Source organism: Lonchura striata, chromosome 3, assembly GCF_046129695.1.
Source record: "Lonchura striata isolate bLonStr1 chromosome 3, bLonStr1.mat, whole genome shotgun sequence".
Taxonomy (NCBI): domain Eukaryota; kingdom Metazoa; phylum Chordata; class Aves; order Passeriformes; family Estrildidae; genus Lonchura; species Lonchura striata.
Genome location: NC_134605.1, coordinates 104,501,804 through 104,524,740, shown reverse-complemented (window position 1 = coordinate 104,524,740; position 22,937 = coordinate 104,501,804).

Sequence of the window (22,937 nt, the reverse complement as noted above, 5' to 3'; positions counted from 1 at the left end):
TTCTGGTTGGGAAAGGAAGGTTATGAAGAAATAAAATCACTTAATGCTGCATCAGAGCATAAAATGAGATCTTTCTTCTTCCTTTCTCTTGTGTGTGAAAAGTTTCAGATACATTTGTCTGAAGGAATATAATTCTGCTTGAATGCTTTCTGCTTTGTGTTTCCTAATGTAGGTGGAACAAATTAATTTTAGAAGTCCACAAAGAACCTTTATCAGCTAAAACATCCTCAGTATTCTGAGATAAGGATTTATTCCAGCAGCTTCAAAACTGTCTTGCTGCCCCTCCCCAGTGTGGGTGTTTCTGGACTCTAAGATTTGGTCATAAATTGTGCAAGTGCTCCCAGCATTTTTAATTAATGTAAAATTTGCATTTTAATGAAGGAGGTGATGGAGCCTTCCAGCAACAGAAACAATTACATATCGACCTGATGAAATAGCAGCAGGATTGCTGCAGTGAGCATGTTTAGTTTGGTTTTGATGGATTCAGCTGTGGTGTCCCAGCTCTGCCCACACTGAATGAGCGGAGGTGAAATACCCTGGAGCAAACACCAGGAGAAACCTCCCGGGAGTCCTGCTGATCTGGGCAGCTCACACCAGGTGTCAGCAGATTCACTCACCTCTTGGGATTTGCTCAAGGAGCAGAGAGGGGGATGAGAAAGGACTCGAGGTGTGTTTCCATCTTTGTTCCCAGCTCTGGGTCCTGGATGCTCTCAGGGAAGATCCAGGGCTGACCTTTCCCTAGCACTGGGTGTATGAGAGAAGATATTCTGCACTGGTTTGTGCTTTTCCAGATTTTCTGCCCTAATCAAGGTCAAATGGCAATTTGGCTCAGTTTCTCCATTCAAATCAGCATGAGATACAGGAAGTTATTTTCACCACTTCTACAAACCCTTCATCATATAATGCAATTTCCCTTTTTTCCAAGTGATGATGATCTCCATAGCTGCATTTCAATTTGCAGGGGCTGCTTGAAAATCTCCATTGCTTGGCAGTGCATCAAGAGGACAATTGTTGGAGTGGTTTTTGTCTCAGGGAGTTTGTCTCAGCATGCATTCCTCAGTGCAGGGCCAAGGCACTAGAAAATGTTTTGCATCCAGGAATTATTTATAAAGCAAAGAGGAAGTTTAAGATGACATGAAACATTAAGACTTTCCAGTCTGTTGAACAGAGGGGAACATAATACAGTTTCCTAGCAGGTCTTGCTGGTTCACAAGATATTTTATACATTTCCTCTCTCCGGATGCTATGCAGTAAGTAACAAATGAGTGGCCTGGAAGTGTTTTATTTTGTTGGTTTTTTGGTTTTTTTTTTTGTTTGTTTGTTTTTTGTTTTTTGTTGTTGTTCATTTAGACAGGGACAAATAAAATCTTAGTCAAGCTGAGAATTTATTTCAGATCATCTCAATGCAAATTCAGTCTTATTTTTTTGACCACTGTCCTCCCCAACACACCAATCCCAACAAGAGCATGAGCTGTACTTATACCCAAGTCCTTAGGAACAGCAGAGCAGATGTGGTGTCACAGGTGGCTCTGGATCAATATACCTGGCTGCCTCTGTCTTATTAGGAAGTTAAACACAGGGAACAGGATCTCCCCAAGTACTGATTCATCTCCTGGCCACTGACTACCAGAATAGAAGGGGACAGAACCTGCAAAGGCAGTTGAAGCAGGGCATTTTATCTGAACATCACAGCAGGAAAGCTTTTTGGTAAATCTCCAAAATGATACCAGAGTGAGGTTTATGCTGTAACTTCTGGAAGCAAGAGAATCAGACAGATTTAGCCAACCACAGTAACAGTTTTCCTAGACCAGCCTTTGAGAAGACCTTTAACTCCAGGCTGTACTACATTTGCTAAAAACTCAGCTCCTCTTAGTCTAAATAACAGCTCTCCCCACCCTCATTTCTGTGGTCTTGACCTTGTGTGCAGCCTGTGTGGTTATGCTGTATTATCTGATTCATTCCTCTGTGCTTTCACTGCCTTGTTTGCTCACTCACCCCTTGTTTTTCCACTGCTGGGGTAGAAGTGCATTACTTTCTATTGTTATTGTGCTGTCAAATGTCATCTTGAGCAAACCTGCCTGCCACACATAATCTGTACCTCACAAATCCCCCCGAAGCTGGGATTTGCACAGCAAGTAAGAGCATGCAAGGAAGGCAGCATGGGCACATGCAAACAGAAGAGCACACCTGAACTGCAGCCAGATCATTACAGAAAGGGAGGCAGCTGACTTGGGAGATTATATTATGCTTAAGTCTCACATTAGGTGCTCAAGTGTCAATTCGTTATTCTGGGATCTGTATCTAGAGCATCCTTGGTCCATACTTGGTGCTTTTCCCATTCTTTTTGTTCTAGTCATATAGGGAAAGAACATTTTCCCACTTTATTTCTTTCAGGTCTAACTAATTTCCCCACTCAGCAGTTCTCATTTTACATCTCCTCTTCCTGACCTCTGACACAGCTATATCTATTTGTCATCTTTTATGTTCTTTCTTTCACTGAACCTCATTTGCTGTCTACTTACCCTAGCATTGCCATTTCCTGCGTATTTTCTTCTTTGGAATACCATTTCTGGATAGTTTTAGTATCTGTGCCTGAAAGAAATCCATCTTTTCCACTCTCCAGGCTCTGAGCTCCTCAGACGAGATAACTTTGTTAGTCAATTTAAATCTTCAAAATCCACCCCTTTGAATACTGGCAGCCCTGGCAAATTATATACTTATGTTTATTCTTCAGGCAGCATAAATTAGATTCCCTCACAGTCATGCAAACTGAGGCCATTTCTTAGAGCTACTTTTTTCTCAGCCACAGCATGACTAACATTAAATACAGAAAATGAGAAGAGTCAGTGTTTCCAGTATCATTAGTCAGTTAAATCCAAAACAGACACCAAGAAATAGTGCAGCTTCTTATGTCCTAACATAGTCCCTGTGATAAAAATTTAAAAGAAAAAGAAAGGGAAAGAGGAAAATTCTTGCATGCCCTCCTGAGAAGCAGCAGATGCTCTGAAGATGAAAGCAAATTCTTCAGTCTAACATGCAGATTTATAAATTTCAGTGAGTTTATTATATTATTTGCTACTTGACCCTGTTATCCCCCATCGGCCTCAAATGTAAGGTGCCTCTAAAATAGAGGAATTCTACTCATCTCAAAACTAATTATGCAGTCGGGTCCTTGAACTTATTCTGTCCTCATGGGCTGTAGAAAAAAACACAAGACAATTTATTACTGCACATTTCTTGGCATTAGGGGGTTCTTTGAAATCTTGTAGAGATTTTTGAGTTTAGCAGTGTAGGGGAACTTATTTCTTACAATAGACAATAAATGAATGCGAAAATCACTGATTTCTGCAAAGACCTGGTCACTGTTTTCCAGCTTTGTGCTTGAGGATTTGAAGAAACACTAAGGTGATGGACACTCACAAAATTATTATTAAAAACTCACTAAGAAAAATGTGTATAAAGTATAATTTTAAAGTAATTATATGCTTTCCTGAAGAGTCAAGGTTATTGTGAAATGTTATATGCGTGCCCCTCACATATAAAATCCAACCTTGAAAAAGACAGCCCATAATTGCCACTAGTGCAAAAGAGAATATGATCTACTTATCGTGCATATAACATATTTGTTTGGCTTCCAAAAAATGTGCTACATTTAGAGGAGCAATTCTAGTCAGGGGCTGAAGTTGGTTTTCAACCTGTGAACCCCACCAACAATAATACTTCTTAGGGATAAATTCTTCCCTAATTTAATGTTGTATCACTGTACACTCAGACTTGGAATTCACCATTAGCCCTTATGAATGCCTATTTTTAATCCAAAGTAAGGAGAAGCCACCATCCAATTTTGTACCTGATGAAAAGGGGAAAACAGAGATGTAAGACATTTTGTAAAGCAGTAGGTTTGCCCCTTAATATGAAGCTTCAGTCATTTCAGTACATTCATCATAAGATACATGAGATGACATTGATCTACTTGAATTTTGTCTGGTTTTTTTTTCAGTTGTAGACATATTTATCTTGCTGTCATATATACAAATCCTTTTCCTTCCTGGTGGGACATGGACAGAGAAATGCTCAGGTTCAAAACTTTTGACATTTCTGTGGGACTCTTACTACTGCCTTTTGACATTTCCCTCCCAAAATCTCATTAATGCAGAGCCCACAGCTCAGCTTCTTCTCAGTAACTAACCCTTGGCTAGAAAGGATTGTCTTTCTCACTTGCATACCAGCCAGCCCAGCACTCTGTGCAACCTCTCCAGATAACCTGCTCCAGACATCAGGCTTCACAAAAAGGTGGGGTTTTTGGTTGGGTTTTTTTGGGGGTTTTGTTTTTTTTTTTTTTTTTTGTTTTTTTTTTTTGTTTTTTTTTGTTTTTTTTTTTTCCCTTTAGACTGAGAACTCCCACACCCCCCCCAAGTGTTTCACAGGGCAAGTTCTCTGGCCATGGTCCCTCACTTATGACACTGGGGACTGAGGTGCAAAATGCTCCATGGCCATGCTGCTAAAGAATCTTCCAGAAAGCTTCAAATCCCATATTTGCTTAAAATGCAGAATTGTTTAAATGCAGAACCCTGAAATATTTATTTTTTTAGTACTAAATAATATAATATTAAGGTTATGTGGCAGTGTATGCAAGCTATTTTTCTTGGCAGGTATCAATAATGGCTAAGAAGAAAATCTGACATATCCCACTGTAAAATATGTTTGAGAAGGAAAGAATAGATTTTCCAGGCTTATATGTATTTCTGAAAAACAAAATATATTTGCTTTAAAATTAAAAATTGGAATTAAAAAGAATTTCAAACTAATATTGTAACTCAAATTTGCAACTTCAAAAATCAAGTGAGTTTTTGGTCATCATTAATGCAGGAGCGTTTTTCCCCCCATTAATAGGCAAACAATTTCCTTGGGGGAACAAGAATTCTAATGCACTTTTGTGAATAATATTCATGGCAAAAAAGTGGGTGTTTTTCTAGCTAGCTTGTAAAGAGCACATGATCACTCCCACTGCATGTCATAAATTTGCACAGTGGAGCATTCTTGGCAGTCTTCTGATGGGACCATTTTTTAAACTATAATAAGTAGATCTCCTCAGCTTCTCCTCCAGTCTTGTCATAAATCTATCACACCAGCCCCTGGCTTTCCATTTCAGCCCACACACACCTGCCTCATCCCCTTATACTTTCTCTAACATACTTTATTTGAGCATAGCATCTTCTCTCTGGAGGATCTCACAGCTTGGGTGTGCAGCTCGACTTCCCATGCAGCAGGGCAAGTGCCAGCGAGGTTGTGCTGGCCAAAAGTTGTGAGAAGCAGCACAAATTGCACAAAAAACTCTTCTTCAGGTGAGGTCCCCATGGCAAGGAAGTTGTCCTGAAAGAAGGAGCAAAGGCTGTTAAAGCAGCTGGTGTTCCTCAACCTTGCCCAAGACAGAAATGCAAGACTAAGATCATAACCTTGTACAGACCTGGAAAGAGTTTCAGCACTTTCTTTCCACATTTGAACTGGAGGCCGCAACCCTTTCACTGCCATGCTCCTTTTGGATCAAAACAGAAGCCACCACCCCGTTCCTTCTCCAAATTCACCTTCCAAATGTCTTACAATGTTATCTGTTCCTTTTTGTGAGTCTGGACACACCATGCTATAGGTACAGTAAATCGTGTAGCTCTCATACTGAGGTGCCCAAACTGTACTGACAACCCTTAGAGTAGAACCATGGCCTTGTACCTATTTTAATCACCATGCCTTCTTTGGGGCATGGCCAAAACGTCTGCCGTCAGAAGTCACATTCAGAAATGTTTCATTTTCCGAGGGTTGCTCTCACACCTCCAGCACAACTGACACCACAGTCCTGCGTACACTCCTTCCTCCCCAGCCTTCTCACATCCCAGCCTTCCTGGCTCCCACAGCCACAGCCTTTGTGCTGTTCCATTGCAGAGCCCAGCTGTGCCCCAACTGCACCCCCAGCTCCCACAAATTTTCTGCAGTGGATTCAAGAGCTGGAGAGCTGCCTCACCTTCCCATGCCCAGCTTAGCCAATTCTCTGCAGTGCCACATCTGCTGGGCCCCAGGAGCTGCAGCACTGTAGAGTGTCCAAGCCATATCCCACACATGGCCAAGCCCTGCAGGCAGATCCATGAGGGCAGCTCTGTGGCACTGTGGAGACTCTGTGCTAACAATCCTCATGCCAGCTGCAGCCCTTTGACACAACCAAGCAGCCACCATTATTCACCTGCACCCAGAAACCAAAGGAACTTTGCAGAAACTCATCCTCTCCCTGGGGACCATGCAGTGGAGGCTTCCAGTGAGGGCTTCAGGGTGAGAGTGAACAATGTGCAGCAGACTCCTGCCTCTTGCCACTGCCTTTGCCTGGGCACATCACCCTACATCCTCAAGACTCTTTGTGAATGATTCTAGAGAAGGCACCTCAGCTGGTCATGAGCCCAGTGTACAGACCCTGTGGCAGAAAATGAACAAGAAACCCAACTTTTGACAAGCCCGTGAGTTCACTCCAAACCCTTTGTGGCAGTCATTCCTCTAGACTGCAACAGGGCATCTCCTCTCCCTGACTCAGGCTCCCACAGCATCAGTGATGAATCACATCCTCAAACAGCTTCTCTGGTCACTGTACCGGGAGTCCCAGACAGCTGGCCCGAACACGGGCAGCAACTCTGCAGATGTCCATGCTCAGACATTTGGCTTCCCTCCACTGGGCCAGCTGCTGGTGAGAAGCAGATCCCTGTTCTTTCCCACCACTTCAGATTTCTAGAGCTGCCTGAAGGCAAACATGGAAGATTTTTCCTGAAAGGGGGCATCCAGGACTGTGCTCCAGCTCTGAGCTAAGTCCTCCACAGATGCTTTTCCCTTGCTTTTTCTGCTTCTGCATCACAGTGGGACAAACAGAAGTGACAGTGCTCTGAATGGGATACTTCCTTCAGAGGTGGAATCAATACCCCGTTCAGAAAAGTCAAAAGGCCATCTAAATTACCAAATGCTTTTTTAGCATTCCATAGCCTTGGGGTTGGGAGAGGAGATGAGGAAGATACTTGTGAGACACTCTCCTCATTTCTCAGCTCCCTAGGTTGTTCATGAAAAACAGCTGGATCCTAAGCTTTAGATTTTCACCAGGAAAAATGAGGATATTTTCAATACCAGGATTTCCCATGCAATTTGGTAAATGCTTCACTTTTAAAATCAAGTTCAGGTCACCTGCTACATCCTGCAGGTGGCCATAGCTCAGAACTTTGATTTTTGTGTGGTACCCTGTTGACAGCCATGGGGATGGTCTCCCCTGATCCCTTCACATGCCACCCTATTTGAATCCATGTCCTCTAGGAATGTGTTTCTCATATTGCAGTGCCTTGGCCTCTGAGCGTTTATTTGAACAGACAGCTACAGCTGGGGATTTCTGTCTCTGCACAGACTTTGAACAGCTGCTTGTGGTTCCAGCCAGCCCAGCTCCCACCCTCTGGAGGGAAGCGCGTCAGGCTGGGAGGAACAAAGCAGCCGCAGTCCTCGGGTGTCCTGGTCTGCAGTGGGAGCGGACAGAGCACGGCCGGGCGAGCAGGGAACCAGCTGCTGAGCTGTACAGGCCAAATGTGGAGCTCCCTGACTGTCATCCATGAAAAATGGGGTTTTTACAACACAAACGGGAGACGTGGGCAGGGCTGGGGAAGGCTGACAACATGGGAAGCGGTTCTGTGCGCCGTGGCTGCTCCTCTCCTCTGTGTGGGTCAGGCCCAGGGCAGCGTCACCGGGGTGGATGTGCTCTTATTACCCAGATATGTTCATGGCATTTGTAGATGGGCGCTGAGCACAGATGATGGCATCCGTATAAGAAGTTTTTACCACTTGGAACTAAAGAGTCCCAGGAGACTCTGCAAATACAAACTGTACTCTTCCAGGGATGTGGCTTATTCCTGGCTTAGCACCAGTGGCTGAGCTGCCAATAAACAGTCCTGCTCTTCCACTGTCCCATCCCTGCAGTATTCTTCTCCCTCCTCATCAGTTTTACTGAGTGGCACTGGAAGTTTTGTGCAATGGCTTTTCTGATCTGGTTGGAAAATAGGTTTAGCTCAGATTTTAGGGTTTTTTGGCTGGGCTGATTTTCAAGCCTGATCACTGACCTGACCTGATAAACTGAGCAGGCGCAAGGGCACTGAGCTGATCCAAGGAATGGAGTTTAAAACACATGAAAAGGGAACATGCCTGTGCAAGCAAGGTCAAGGAGCAGACAAGATCTCATGATTCTAACCTGGCACTGCTGCTTTTTCCATGCAGTGCCTCACAATGTCTCACAATGTGTCAGTTTGCTGATGGCACTGCTGCAGATGTTCACTCCGCAGGAGATGACTTTCTCTCTGAGAACCATCTTGGAGGCAAGCCTGAGCCTGGACTTTGTTCTTTCTCTGTAGAAATGTTAAATCTAAACTGCTCTGAAGGGGGTGAGAAGGTCACCTGGATTTCTGGCAAACATGATCCCAGACACATCAAGATTTTTTTCCCTCTGTCCAAAAACCAGTAGAAGAAATTCAAAATATCTCTGTGGTTAAGCAGAAGGCTGCACTAGCACATCTTCAGAGTGATCTGTTGTTCAGATGCTGCCCTTATCATGGCAAAAAATCAACAATGGTTTTCTCTCCTCTCCCACTTGCCCAACAGGTCTTCAAGGAGAAGAGAGAAAACACACCCAGGATCAAAATGTTGCAGAGAGCATGGTGATTTGAATCATACTGAAATTTCATGTCTTCACAAAAGTAATGTTCTCTCAAACTACTGCTTTGCTAAGACGTAATTTTTAAATTTTATACTGTAATATCCAACACTACAGTGAAAAACAAATCAAAAATCCCAATTTAAAAAAAGATGGTTTATTCTGAAATTAGGTTGAAGCCAGACACATCTACATAATGTGAATCTTCTCTTTTGAAGTAAAATTTCAGGCTAAATCAATATGGCTTTACAGTGTATTTTCATAGCAAGTGAATCTTTACAAATGCAAAATAATTTCTTAGCAAGTTACATACCAAAACTCAGGAATGTGGGAAATCCAGATCAGGAACAAGTGGAGAGTGTGCCTACTTGGGTTCTTTGTTAATTAAGATGGATTAAATCTTTGCTGTGGACTGGAGATTTCTCAAAGGTGGGGCAGCAAGGTGTTGTCTCTGGTGAGATTAAGAAATCTCTATTTTCGTTTCCACTGCTAATACCCCAGACAATATAAATGTGCAGAATGTTTTCTAGTAAAAGCTTTCAATCTCAGCTGAGGCTTTGCATTCCAGCTGTCAGCTTTTCACTTGTTTACCTTGGAGCCTGCCTTCAAGGGATACGATAGAAGAGATAATTGGAGTAGAATAGCTGCCAGCAAGAGAAAAAAAATTGTTTCAATAAAATGCATTTTATTCTGCTATGGATACTTATATGAACAAATGGCACCCTTGGGTACAAACCAGAAATAATCCTCAGCATTTCTCTCCCTCCCTCTCTCCCCATACCTGCCCTGCAGCAGGTTTCATGCCACACACAACATCACTGCACACAGATTTCTATCAGTGTTTCACTGCAATGGGCCCCAGGAGCCCAGGTCTAACAGGACCTCACACTTTGAACTCTGCTTCCCTCCCTGTAGCAACCCAAGTCTAGCTTTCACAAGAGACAAAAGGTTTCCAGGTTGTCCAGCCCCAACCTTTGAAAACGTTCAAAATCAAGTAACCTTCTTATTTATTAATAGCACCTCTTTTAACAAAACCTTCTGGAGGAAGTACTGTGTTTATGTGCTGAGCCTGTTGTCAGAAAGTCAGAAATCCAAAGTCTGACTGCAACAGAAAGTCACAGGGAAAATATCTCAAAGCTATGTATGGCTCATATTGAATGTTGCTGCACAGCCCTGCCTCCCTGTGCCCCCTTGGCAGCTAAGTCTGTAAATTGGATAAACTATTTCACCTGGCCCTTCAAATCAACTAACTAGCTCTATAGCAAGTCATTAAATTAGCATGGCAGATGAGAATTCCCTGTCACTGCACATTTTCATTATTACCTCCTAAGGGAACTTGAACTCCAGTGAAGATGTGGCCAGTTAAACCAGCAACTGAAAGCCCATGTGAGCATCTCGTGTATCACAGCTGTGATGGGAACTGGGATGCTGGGAGTGGTGAGCAGCACCCCCAGCCAAGCTGGTTTTGTCATCTCTAGCTGGGAGCTGCTGCCTCTGTGCCAGGCAAGCTACTGGAGTGTGGCTCCATGCCCAGTCCTGGACTGCAGGATGAAAGATGTCCCTGGGGCTAAAGCAGTGCACGTGGTAGGAGCAGCTCCTGACTTGGGGAGTGACAGTGCACAACCCTCCCACACCCCAACAGCATCTTGGAGCTGGTAATGGCTCTCCTGCACCTGCAGAGGTGATGGGTCAGTCCAGCTCCCTCACCTCACTACCTGCAGGAGCACCTGGGCTGGCACAGGCAGCCCTGGGTTAGAAAGGTTTAAGATGCTGTGGCCCTTGCCATCATGATTGCTGTGGTGTAATTTGAAAGTCTGATCTGTCCTTGTGGGTCAAGTCCTGCATGGGCCAGGAAGTCTGCCCTTGATGACTTTGTGGGAAGCCAGAACTCATCACTTCTGCCTGGATCCTCATCTTTGTCTGTTTTTTGTTCTAAAGCACTGTATTTAACCTTGCAAAGGCAATGTTAAACCCTTTAGGTTTCTCATTTGAATATGATTCTCCATGTCAATATCTTCACTGATAAATTAATGTATGAGTTTCCAGTTCTTTTACACCTATCCTTACCTTGTCCTAACAGGAGGAATGATTAATGACACCAATATGACCATACCCTTAAGTGATAAATGACTTTTACATCAAGTATGCAAAGATCTAGGGAATGCACAGGCCAGTGTCCCACTGCACATTGCAAAACAATGTGCACAAACAAAGTTCAAAAATTAACTAAGGCTCCTCTTTTTCACCAGCTATCCAAGTCAACAAAGTTTCCTTAATTAGACTGTTTGGTTTGATGTTTGTTTCTTAGCAGGAGGAAGTTTAAAAAATGAAGCCCCTGAACACCAATGGTGAGTATAAATTTTGTTTTTCTTAATGTTGCTGTTATTTTCCGGCCACATTTTTTACTGGTGAACATTTCCTGTGCAGGATTTCCACCAGACTTCTTACATGTTCTTGCCCCAATGTGCAGCTATGTTCATCCCTCACTGAAGACAGATACTCTCACACAGAAACAATCTGTTTTTTTAAATGCATATGGTGCTGTAGCAAAAGCACATCTGGATGATCTTAAGGGAGCTATTAATCAAAGACCTGAATATTTCAGAAATATTGTAAATGCCTTTTTATTTCAGATTTTAATACTCAATAGGCAGGGTCTGCTGCAAGTGACGTGCATAAATGCTGAATTGACCCCCCAGTGCTGCTTTGATTTCACTGATTTGCTGGAACATAGTGTTTGTGTACACAGTGAAAAAGAGTGTCAAAGCACTTTGATTTATGCCAGATTTTTACTGCCCTCATTAATGCCATGCTGTGGCTTACCCTCTGGAATGACTGGGAGCTGGTGGTGCTATGGGCTCCTTTGGAAGGATCCTAATGTCTCCCCATGGGTTCTCCCAGGGCTGGGAAGGGGCAGTTGGCTTTCTTAGATCCCAGCCCAAACTGCAAGAACCACTACAGAGTCTCCTCTTTGCTCTTTTTGGGCCATAATTTGGGATATGAGACTTGGAAGAATGCAACGTTTCTCAAAATTCCTTCAAAGTCAAGCCCAGTGTGAGGCACTCCCAGAAAGCATGTCAAATAAGCAAAGCATGGACTTTAAGTGTGTCAAAATATCCCTTCTCCAGGAACTGCAGAAAAAAATAATGCCCACAGCTGGCTGGTCTCAAGGAGACCCAGCAGGAAAGGCACAAAAATGCGGAGTCCCTGGTGGGACTTGCAGGGTGCTGCCTGCACCAGGCTGGTTCCTGAGGTACAAAGAGCCTGCCAGCTCACTGCTACTCAGAAACCTGAAATGAGAGACTCCAAATAAGCACAAAGCATCAAAGCAGTGAAGAAGAAAGCTCATTCCTGCTTCATCCAAATAGAGCCAGTTGTTGGTGAGCCCAAAGGGACAACAGAAATGCCACTGAGGTTTGTATCTCAGTTTGTCAGCTCAGATTATCTGTGCATAAATCCCATGAAGCAGGGGACATTCCTGCATGGTGTTGAGGGCTGCTTGGCCTGCTCAGCCACCAAAGTGCCTGCCAGGGTTTCTGAACACACTTTCCTTTGGCAAAATGACCTGGCACTTCCCAAGGCTGAGCCCCATGGCTGGCATGGTGCTGTGCCAGTCGGGTGCTCTGACCCCTCATGGGGGTGGTAACAAAAGCCACCCGCTCTTAGAGGAGACAGATGGAACCCCAAGTTCACAAAGATGTAAGAGCTTGAGTAGGGAGGGTCAAGCCTTTTTAAGATCAGATTAGATAGAGGCAATACTAATGAAAGGCCAGATACTGGTAGATTTAAAGTCATTGTGTAAAGACTTGCTGATTTTAATGGGTGCATGGAGAGCCCTGCAACAGCAGGGTTTGAAGGGACACTCCAGGCTTAGACCCTGATGCTTTCAGGTCTTCTTTAGGCAAGGATGGGAAGCTGGACCACGTCCTCTCCATGGGTCCTTTCTGATCTGAATTATTCCCTGGGTCCGTGAACATGTTCAAGAAGTGCAGACAAACTTCCTTAAAGTTTCTGAAGTTTCTTGACAAACTGATGGGTTAAGAAATGCATGTTTACTGTCTTCTAGTGAGTGTACTTTGCTGAGACTGAAAATATCTCAGTTCTGTTGCTGGCACTGCCTCAGACTTTCTGGGTGATCCTGAAAATAAAAATAGTTGGACTAGGTGTCCCAGGAACACAACATCCTTTCTTTGCCAGGAGCCAAAACAGGTGCTGGGTAAACTGCTGAACCACTAATTCTGCATTTTAGTGCCCAAATGTTCAGGGATGAGAGCAACCCTTCTTCCTTCTGCTCTTTGCCTGTCTCTGGAGCCAAGCCCTGTTTTGTCTCTGTGTTTTTAAGTGATCCAGCACAAGAAGACCCAAGTCTCACCAAGCCCTTGTTGCACTCAGCTGCAAACTCCTCTCTCCTCTGATTGCCCACAGGCACAGCACTATGAAAACATTGCCTTCTGTCACTTAATCTGTCACTGAAGAGCAAACCCTGGAGGATAAATTCAAAGACTGCTTGCTCTTTTTTTTTTTTTTTTTTTATTTCAATTCAGAAACACATTTCCACTTCTCTTTGGTTTTGAAGATGGTTTTACAAAGAGAGCTAGCACGCAAGTCAGGCAGCAGTTTCCTCTTTGCAGGTGCATAATGTCAATCACACCCTCCTGCCTGAGCTTTGTCCTCCTGCCTGGCCCACTGACAGATGTAGGATGGGAAGAGGATGGGACATGAGATAATAAATTCTCTGGCACTCAACTCCCCTCAGTGCAGAATGCCTGTGCCAGGCAAAGTGCAAAACTCTCCTTCCACCAGAGCCTGCAGAGACATGGGTTAGTTTGTTGTGATTTAGAGAATCCAAAGGTTCGTGCCAAACCCTAAACCAAACACTTGTGTTGTCACTGATACCATTGCAGGAGGGAGCCAGAGGCATCAAGCAGTAAATTCAAGAGAATTAAAACCATCTGCTGCCCAGGACTGCCAGCCTGCATCTCCCTGCAGAGTCTTTTGAGGAAAGCAGTTTCAATATCCAAGTTAAATTTCCTTGAAAGCCACCTAAACCCAGCCAGCAATGCTGTCCCTCTTGCACACAGCAGGAGATAAAAGCCAACTAGAGCAACAATTTTACTGGAAATTCTTTCTAGGACACTTCAAGAAAGTCTTGAGTTGGGAGGGACTTTAAAGATCATCTAGGTCCCAACCCCTTGCCATGAGCAGGAACATCACCCACTAGATGGGGTTGCTCAGGTCCCCATCCAACCTGGCCCTGGTAGATCTTTGCAGAGCAGTCAAATATATGTTCATGATCAGTGAATGCAGACATAGGTGTATATACACACATCTTTTGGCTGGATCAGAGTTCTCACATTGCCTGCAAGCCTGTCCTAAGGAGTGTCCCATCTAAACAGGCATCCATGTGAGTCTAATTTTCACAGCTCTGTGAGTAATGCTCTGGATTCAGCATCTGGGATTCCAAAAGTGGACAAAATGTGACCAGAGACAGTGATAACACAGTTCCTTACAAAGGGATGGGAAAGAGATGTGATTAATTATTTACAGTCTAGAGGCAGACACCATCAAGGGGGCAATAAGATAATTTTTCAGCAGACTGCATAAAGCTGAAAGAAGTGTTCTCTCAATCTTTTTAAATTCCTGTGAACTGAAAGTGCTCCCATCTCAGCAGCACTTTTCTCCAGAAGCCAACTAGTGCTCTCAGTGCCTTTTGCCAATAGCAGCTATAATTACATTAAAAGTATGATTTGCAGAAGCAGAAGGAAGAGAGCATGTGCAGAGAAATGTTACACAACATTGTAAGGAGTTTGCATACTTCTGTTGTTCTATCAAACCACTTACAGTGACATTCACATGCTCCTGTTTTCTCTCTGTATTTTGGAGATAAGACAATTTTGAATTCTTTTGTGCAATTATCTGATAGATGCAGAACTTTAACTAATTGCAGCCATTCAAGTGGAGCTTGATGATCCCAAAACAATTCTCTGCTATGAATGGCCATTGTGATCCCATAAAAACAATGGCACGGGATGTCACACATCCTTTCCTGAGCTTCAGCAAGGGATGCTCAAATACAAGAACTTAAAAATGAAAAAACATTTCTATGAAGTGGAAGTGAATGCGGTGTGTGCTGCCACTTCTCTTGGCATTTGTGTAAGTACATTTGCCTCCAAATGCTGTCCTTTCTCCCCAAGCCTGAGCTGTAATTAGAATTCTACCTTTAAATCTGAGTGCAATTTTTAGGATTAATAGGGCATCCAGCAGCAATAATGGCAGTAATTACAAATGTGTTCGGTGTTCAGAACTAAAGAAAAATAAACTAAAGATGAAAAATGCAATCACTCAAGAATTATTTTGAAACAACACAGGCAGAAATGGGCAAGTTTGCATGGCTATAAATATCACCAGCACAGAACTTACATTTTTTAGGGCACGTGTGTGATGAGCGCTCTTCTGAAAGACTCTGGGCAGCGATAAAGCTTGAGAGCACAAGCGACCTGGGAAATATCAAAATATTATAATCTGCTTTGGAGACAGACTGCTTTTCTTTATGGCTTGCAAAAATATACTGGAGATTCCAGCTGCACTTCACTGCAGGAGCGCCTGTTTATGGCAAATGGAGAGGGAGTGTGCACAGGGAAGTATTGCTAAAGAAGCTGGCAATGGATCAGCAGGAGCAACTTGGTAGCAAGTTACTTTAATGGCATTGTATATCCTGTCCTGAGTCATGGTGAAACCTCTCAAGGAACAGTTTGTAACAGCCACCTTCCAGTCATCCCACATGTGTCACCAGGATCCAAAACACATGTAGCGTGGACACAAGACAAACTGGTAGGGATCTTGGTAGTCACAAATTGTTCCTTGGGTCCTTAGGAGAAATTCTTCTGGAATTTAGCAATGTCTTGAACACAAACTGTTCCAAAGAAGCCATCAGGAGACTGAAATTTCTCTGTTTTTCTCATCTGTGCTCCAAAGAGCAGAAGGACAAACTGAATACATCTAAACAACAAAGTACTGTAGCTCATCTCCTTATTTTATCATTTTTTATTTATCCATTAACCATTTCTCCAAGTAGCTCCTCTCAAACACTAATAAACTTGTACCATAATAAAACTGGGAGGTTTCCCATTTCTTTCAACCTGTGAAATGAAGTATGAGAAGGTAGAACTTCTCTGATCTTTTTAACCCCAAGCTGCTCCTTTCTCCCATTATCACGCCATACAAGCCCAAGCTGTGCAGCCAAGAGGTGCCTGACTCCAGGCACCCGGTCTCAGCACATGCAGTACCACAAGGAACAAGCCATGCTGTGGGACTTCTGAAGTTCCTTCCTTGCTGCCTGGGGAAACAAGGTCCTAAGCTGAAAACATGACAGATGGTGGTGGTGGTTGATGAAATTAAATCACAACCTTGCTCTGCAGAACCAGGCAGAAATCTAACATGTCTCTGCACCTTCGACAAGTCAAAATTGAATGTTTTCAACCTCAAACTGCACAGTGGTACTTCTCCAATGCTGTTAGAAGTTTAGGCATTGAGGTCGGAGGTAAGAGTAGTGTTTCTTGTGACACACAACCGTTCCACTCAGTTGAGAGTGGGAGCACAAAGTGCCACTGAAACAGCAGTCATCTCATGACCCTGCTCTGAGCACTGATGCTGAAAGAGCTCTCTCCAAGCAGGCAGCTGCTGCAGATCCAAGGCTCCAGGTATGGGTTAAATGGAAAAAACATGGGACCCACCCAGATTATCCTTTGCAGTCCCCTAAAGGCTGCCTGGAAGGTTGGACCAGCTGTCTCCACAGGCAGCAAGCCTGAGGAAAGTCCCCTGCTTGAACACACTGGGTGGATTAGCTATTCCCAGCCCACAGGAGGGTCTCAGGCCTTTCCTTGTGTCCCTGAAAAGTTTGGATGGCAGTGGCTGGGAAGCCCCTGTGTGCAGAGCTGGCCCTAGAGTCTGAATGGTGTCCCAGCTGATCTCATAAGTGTCATTAGGCTCAACTTGGTTGTCTAACCAGCAGTGCCCAGTGCTATTAAGGCACCCTTTGGCCTTTGCTTCCTTACTGCTGCAAACTCTGTGCCCATCTCGTAACCATTGCAGACATTTTGGCTGATTAAGGGCATCCCACATGGCACAGAGTGGCTGTATTTCTGCTCAGAAACCAGGCCAAAAATACTCAAATCCTCACTTTTTAAAAATATTGGCATCCACAACACAAGCTCAAACTTACAAGATAGAATACCTGTCAGCTCATGTTTCTGTATGCAGGACACAGTGCATGAAGATATTGATATGTGCCCAAGCTTATGCAAACATTTGACCAGGAGAGCAGCAGCTCTCACCAGTGGTTTCTGAATCTCATTTTCTAAATATACCTCGCCCGATTCACGGAAGGAACACGGTTTGGCACCTCCCAAGGGGAAACACAGATGTCTGGCTCCCAATCCCTGGAATTTCTTGAACTTCTGAGTACAAAAGGGGAGAGGTCAGAGGTTGAACTGCACTATTTATTTTTACTCATTTTCTACCAATTGTTCAAAACCATGCACAGATAGGGCATTTCAAAACCCATGGGGTCTGCCTGCACAGACCCCTGGCAAATTCCAGTCATTCCTCCAGGCTGATGGGGGTGTTCAAGCCCCACTGAGGTAAAGTGGATCCACCAGCCCTCAGTCTGCTGAGGAAGGACCTGTTCCAGACAGACCATCCCATGCCCATGGCACCAGTCCTATGCTCTGTGGGGAAGAAATCTGAGGCCTCAGGAGGTGTCTCACCTGCCAGGAATCTGGGTGCCCCACAGAGATAGCCTTAGGGAAGATGTCCAAAAGATTTCTTCCTTTACAAGCAGGACCACAAGAGAGAGAAGGAGAGAGGAGACACTTGCTGGACTTCAATTATTCCTTCCTGCACCTATACTTTCAATTTATTTAAATTAAAGGGGGTGGTGAGGGCACTGGAAGAGGTTGCCCAGAGAATCTGTGAATACCCCATCTCTGGAAATGTTCAAAGCAAGGCTGGATGTGGCCCTGGGCAACCTGATCTGATGGAAGATGTCCATGCCCATGTTAGGGGGATTGGAACTAGGCCATCTTCAAAGTCCCTTCCAACCCAAAGTATCCTGTGATTCTGTAAATTTCAGAATAAAATCTGTAGCGCATCCACAAAGTAAAAGGTAGTTTTTAGAACTAGGGCCTCAGGTTTCAAGCAAAAAAGCCCTGTAGCCCTAACAAAAGAGCTGGGATCAGCATTGTCCCTTCTTGTGTCACTCTCCTAAGAGCAGGTGGCTGTTCCCACAAGGATGGGGACTGTCCCATAGCTATTCTCCCCAGCCCAAGCAGTCACACACTGGTTATCAGAGAACATCCCAGGCCTGGGCACTCACTGGGATGGGCACCCAAAAGCTGCTGTTCTCCGATTTGCCCCAGCCCACATAGAGGAGCAGCCTCCAGCTGCACTGAGTACTTCCTGTGCCACCAGAGGACCTACATTCACCATGGGTGGTGACCCTGGGGCAGTTTCATCTCAAAAAATTTTTTTTAAAAAGAAAGAAAAGCCTAGAATTTTCTCCAGCTGTTTTTTTTTTGTTTTTGTTTTTTTTTTCTGTAAATATGTTCCGTACTGAAAACTAAACACTGCAGGAACAACTGCAATAGCTCCCTAAACAGCAGGTCAGGGTGGTGTGATTGCTGTGCCTGACATTATTGCTGCTTAAATAATGGAAAAATACATCACAATGGTTGGCTCATCTCTCCAATCTGCTCCCATGTCACCCACAAGCACCACACTTGACCACTATTTGCCACATGAAAATGTCCCCAGTTGGGAGGAAATTGCTGCCACAGAGGTGGCACTCATTCTGCACTACTTTCAGGTATTTCTGTGGTGAAAAGAGTGAGAGAGAGATCTGAGACATCTGCATCCTGCAGTCTGTCCTGCTCACCCAAAGGCTTTTGAGACCAGAGGGGTTCATGCATCAGCTGCAGCCTTCCCTTATGCTAGCTCTGAGTCACCATCTGGCACTGGGTGGTTTCCAGCACCTGGGAAACATGAATATGGATCAATGCAGTCTTTCTTCCTCTCCTTCCCCCTGTCCCTGCCTTGGGCATGCTCTGTGCTTACATCTGCAGCTTCAAGGGCTGCAAATACCAATAAAGACCTAAGCAAATGAAAGCTTCAGCCTGCATTCTCATTGAATGCAAACAAGATGGTTTTAGAAACAGCCCTATTTCATTCTCTGCTGATTTAACATTCCACAGAAGTTTTTTGGGTTGAGATGAAGTAGTTACATTCCATTCTGGTATCTCCTTTCTTTTTGTCCCCAGCTCCCAAGATGGTCTTAAATGCACTCTCATCCACCTTCCTACTACAACAGGTAGGAAATCTGTTTAGAAGTAGCAACAAGAGCACAATCTCCTCTGTGTTCATTCCCACCATGCCTGCTCCAGGTCAGCACCACCAGGGCAAGACAATCTACCTAACCTGGGCTCCTACAGCAAGTATTGAAGTGACCTCAGGGCATACTGCAATCCAAACAAGTCTCTATTTGAGAGTTAAAGCAGTGCTTTGTCTTAACCACTGGATTAACATTTTGAAATTTAGCTATAGCCAGGTCTCTTTTTTTCCTGTATTTCTGCAATACCTAGCACAGCAGCACTCTGGCTCATCTGTGATGTTCCCAGGCATGGTCCCAAAATAAACAAGAAGTTGCAAATCAGCAATCTGGATCACCCACTAAAACGAAGAGGAGTGTGGCTTTGTTTCCATTGGAGCAGAAGCATTCTCTGTATCATTTCCAGATTAAGAAGCAGACTCCAGGAGGTCCAAATTCTTTGGCCTGGCTACCAGACCTCAACTGTCTGACAGTAGGGGCACAGTGCAGCTGGGTTAATAGTCACCATTCCTGTAAAGAAGTTGAGTCCCACAGTGCTGTTCATGACCCCTCCCACACTTGCAGCAGCCCTGTGAGGGTGTAGCTGGCACAACACCAGTCAGCAGGACCCTGCACCGGGCAGTGCTGGTGAAACCCCTGCAGACAGCAGGGAAAGGCTGTGAACAGTCCTTTGAGGCCATGTTGCTCATGATACCCATGTCTGGAAATAAATAACCAACCATTTGCACCTCCAGTTTGTCTTCACTTAAACGGTGCATCCCTCCTTACCACTGTTCAAATGAATTTGGAACCTGACTCAATGAAGCATTCAGACACATGCTCCAGTTCAGCCACTGGTCCTGCTGGAGCACAGCAATGGGGTGATGGCAGGACAGGTGCCAAGTTCATCCCTGTGTATTTGCCTGTGGAAAGTAACCACTTTTGCAGGAAGATGGTGTCACCCACTCGATGTATCCCCAGGGGGAGAGCTGTGCAATCTCTGCTCTCCTGTGTCCTCAGTGCATCCTCCTTGTCCCTGCTACCTGTCTTGGCAATGCTGGCAGAATTGTGGGCTAGGCTGGATCTGCCCCAAAGTGCTGGTGTGGTCTCGCCATGGTTTAACCCAGCCACACAGCCACTCGCTCACTCCCCCTGCCAGTGTGATGGGGGAGGGTAAAATTGAGATAAAGACAGTTTGTTAAGGAAAGCAAAAGCTGCACACGCAGACAAAGCAAAACAAGGAACCAGTTTACCCCTTCCCATGGGCAGGCTGGTGTTCAGCCATCACCAGGAGAGCAGGGCTCCATCACACCTAACTGTGACTTGTGAAGGTAAACACCATCACTCCAAATGTTCCATCCATCTTCCTGCTCACCCCACTTTACACCCTGAGCATGATGCACATGCTATGCAATATCCCTGGGTCAGATGTCCTGGTTATGTCCCCTCCCAGCTCATTGTGCACCCCTTGCTTGTGGGGGGAGATGAGGAGCAGAAAAGTCCTTGAGGACTTTTGTAAACCCTATCAGCAATAACAAAAACACCCCTGAGTTATCAGCACTGTTTCTAGCACAAATCCAAAACACAGCCCCATACCAGCTACTGTGAAGAAAATGAACCCTACCCCAGCCCAGACCAGCACAGGTCTCTGCCCAGGGCTCTTTGCCACTGCTCTTTCATGCCCACAGTGCTGTGCAAAGGCAGTGGATGGGGTTGGCTACAGCCCAAATCTGGGAAGGCTGTGTGTCCTTTGTGAGTCTGGTTAGATGGAGTGTCATAAATCCAACAGGTCCACAAATGCCACCAGCAAAAGAGCAAGGACAGGTTTTTCTGGCCCACTCCCAAGTGGAAAGTGGAAGCAGAGGCACAAAGCAAACAGACATAAGGCCTCAGTAGAAATCGAGGATGCTCCATCCTTTGGGACAGCTTTCCACCTCTGAATAGATGAAGTCCAAGTGCAAATATGGTCCTGCTCAGGGACAGATGATAAGGATTGATGTCATAAGAAAAGCAACAAGATCTTAAATCTCTTGATACAAGTGTGGGAAGCCACTCAGAGAAGCTAGAAATCATGCAAAATGATGGGGGCTATGAACTCAGGAGCTTAGCTCTGATCTGCTAGGATTGCTGTCATAACTCCAATGTTAGCACATCATCTGTTTGAGGAGATAGGAAGGGGGAAGGAGTGCAGGGGTGCTGTTATGTATCAAGTGTACATAGCACTGCCAGCAGCCTGTCACTGGCCGCTGAGGAGCATGGCGATGGAGCCACAGAGCCAGTGCATGCAGGGTGTGGAATGAAAGGGAAAGCAGTGAGGGCTCTTCTCTGGCCACCAGGACTGGAGAGCAGGAGAGCAAAATGTCTCAACCAACCCCCAAACTGCCAGAAAAGATACAAGGAAGGTGCTGTGATCCCCAGCTGGAGCTGAGGGTGCCTGCTGGCAGTCAGACATCTCTGTGTTTACATTCCAGCTGCCTCCCGTGGAAAGTGCACAGTCTGGCATTTCAGAGCAAATGTAAAACAGCAGGGACTTTGATTCACAGCTAGGATTTATCTAGGTATTGCTTGTAGTCTTTGTGGTAAGGCTCAGATTGTACAGTTCACTGCCCCAGGTTGTGATTCATTGTGAGAAAGACCATTAAAAACAGATTTACAGAAGATATGAGAGAACTGCCCAAATTATCCACTAAGGCTAAGCAAAGTAATTTCTCTCCAGCCAGAATTAGACACCTTATCCTGGTCAGTCCCTTTTTCTTGCAGAAGAAGGATGCACAGATGAGCATTGTTCAGCCAGACTGTTCCTGTACCGGTAATGTGAACAGGGAGAGGTCTGGGCCTTAGCCCTGGTGTTTCACACACCCCTGGATCATCCTGCAGAACTCTTAGCACAGATTCCAGAACAGCTTAATCCAGAGAAGAATATCCCCAAAGAGCAGTCTCCTCATTTGGAAAGGAAGAGAATCATCCTCACAGAAATCAGCTGGGCCATGATGTACACATCACAATAAGCAAACAGGGAGCTTGCTGGTTTATTTACTCATTAGTACAGGTACAACATCAGACACTGGAGATCTGGTTTAGGTTCCTCTAGATTCCATCTTCCATCACTATGGAGGGTACAAACTATATGATGTGGAGAGATAGGACACACTTTGTCTCTGCTGCTGAAGGAGTTCTAGTCTTACAAAAACAGTACACATTTATTGAAGCAGACACTGGACAGTTTATCCACCCACCCTTAGACTCATAGCACCTTGTACATTATAGCTATTGCTGACCCAAAGAATAATAAATTGTTTCATATAAAGTGAAAGATCCACAAAACTCCAGCATTTAGAAAGCCCCACTCCAGCATCAGACAGTCTGATAGATAGGATGTTCTCAAGGGCTGCCTGAGAGACCTGCCCTTACCTCCTTCATCCCCAGACAATGACCCCATCCCTAATCCTGCAGGCACATTTGGCACTTCCTTACCCTGGCAGTGTTGGCCTCACACTTCACCCATGCTCAGGGGACCTTGTTCTCCTTGGACCAGACTCAGTGTCACCCAAGCTGAGGCAGGCAGCTAACTTTGTGCCATGCACGTCCCAAAGAAGTGCAAAAGAGCTGTAGCAGCATTCTTGTCCCATTACATAATTGCACAGGGACACAGGATCATTTTCATATGGTATACTACTAGCTAAAATAGTAATGTGAGCCCCTTGCTTCATGTACTGAGGAATTTAGTCGACAGACTGAAGCTGCTAGACTGAACTGCTTGTCAGCTCTGACTGGACCATGACTGAAGGACTCAAGTATGTGTCCCTGAGGCAGACCCATGGCTCTGTTGGTTATGAGGTTCTTGGGTTTTTTTATTTGTTGTTT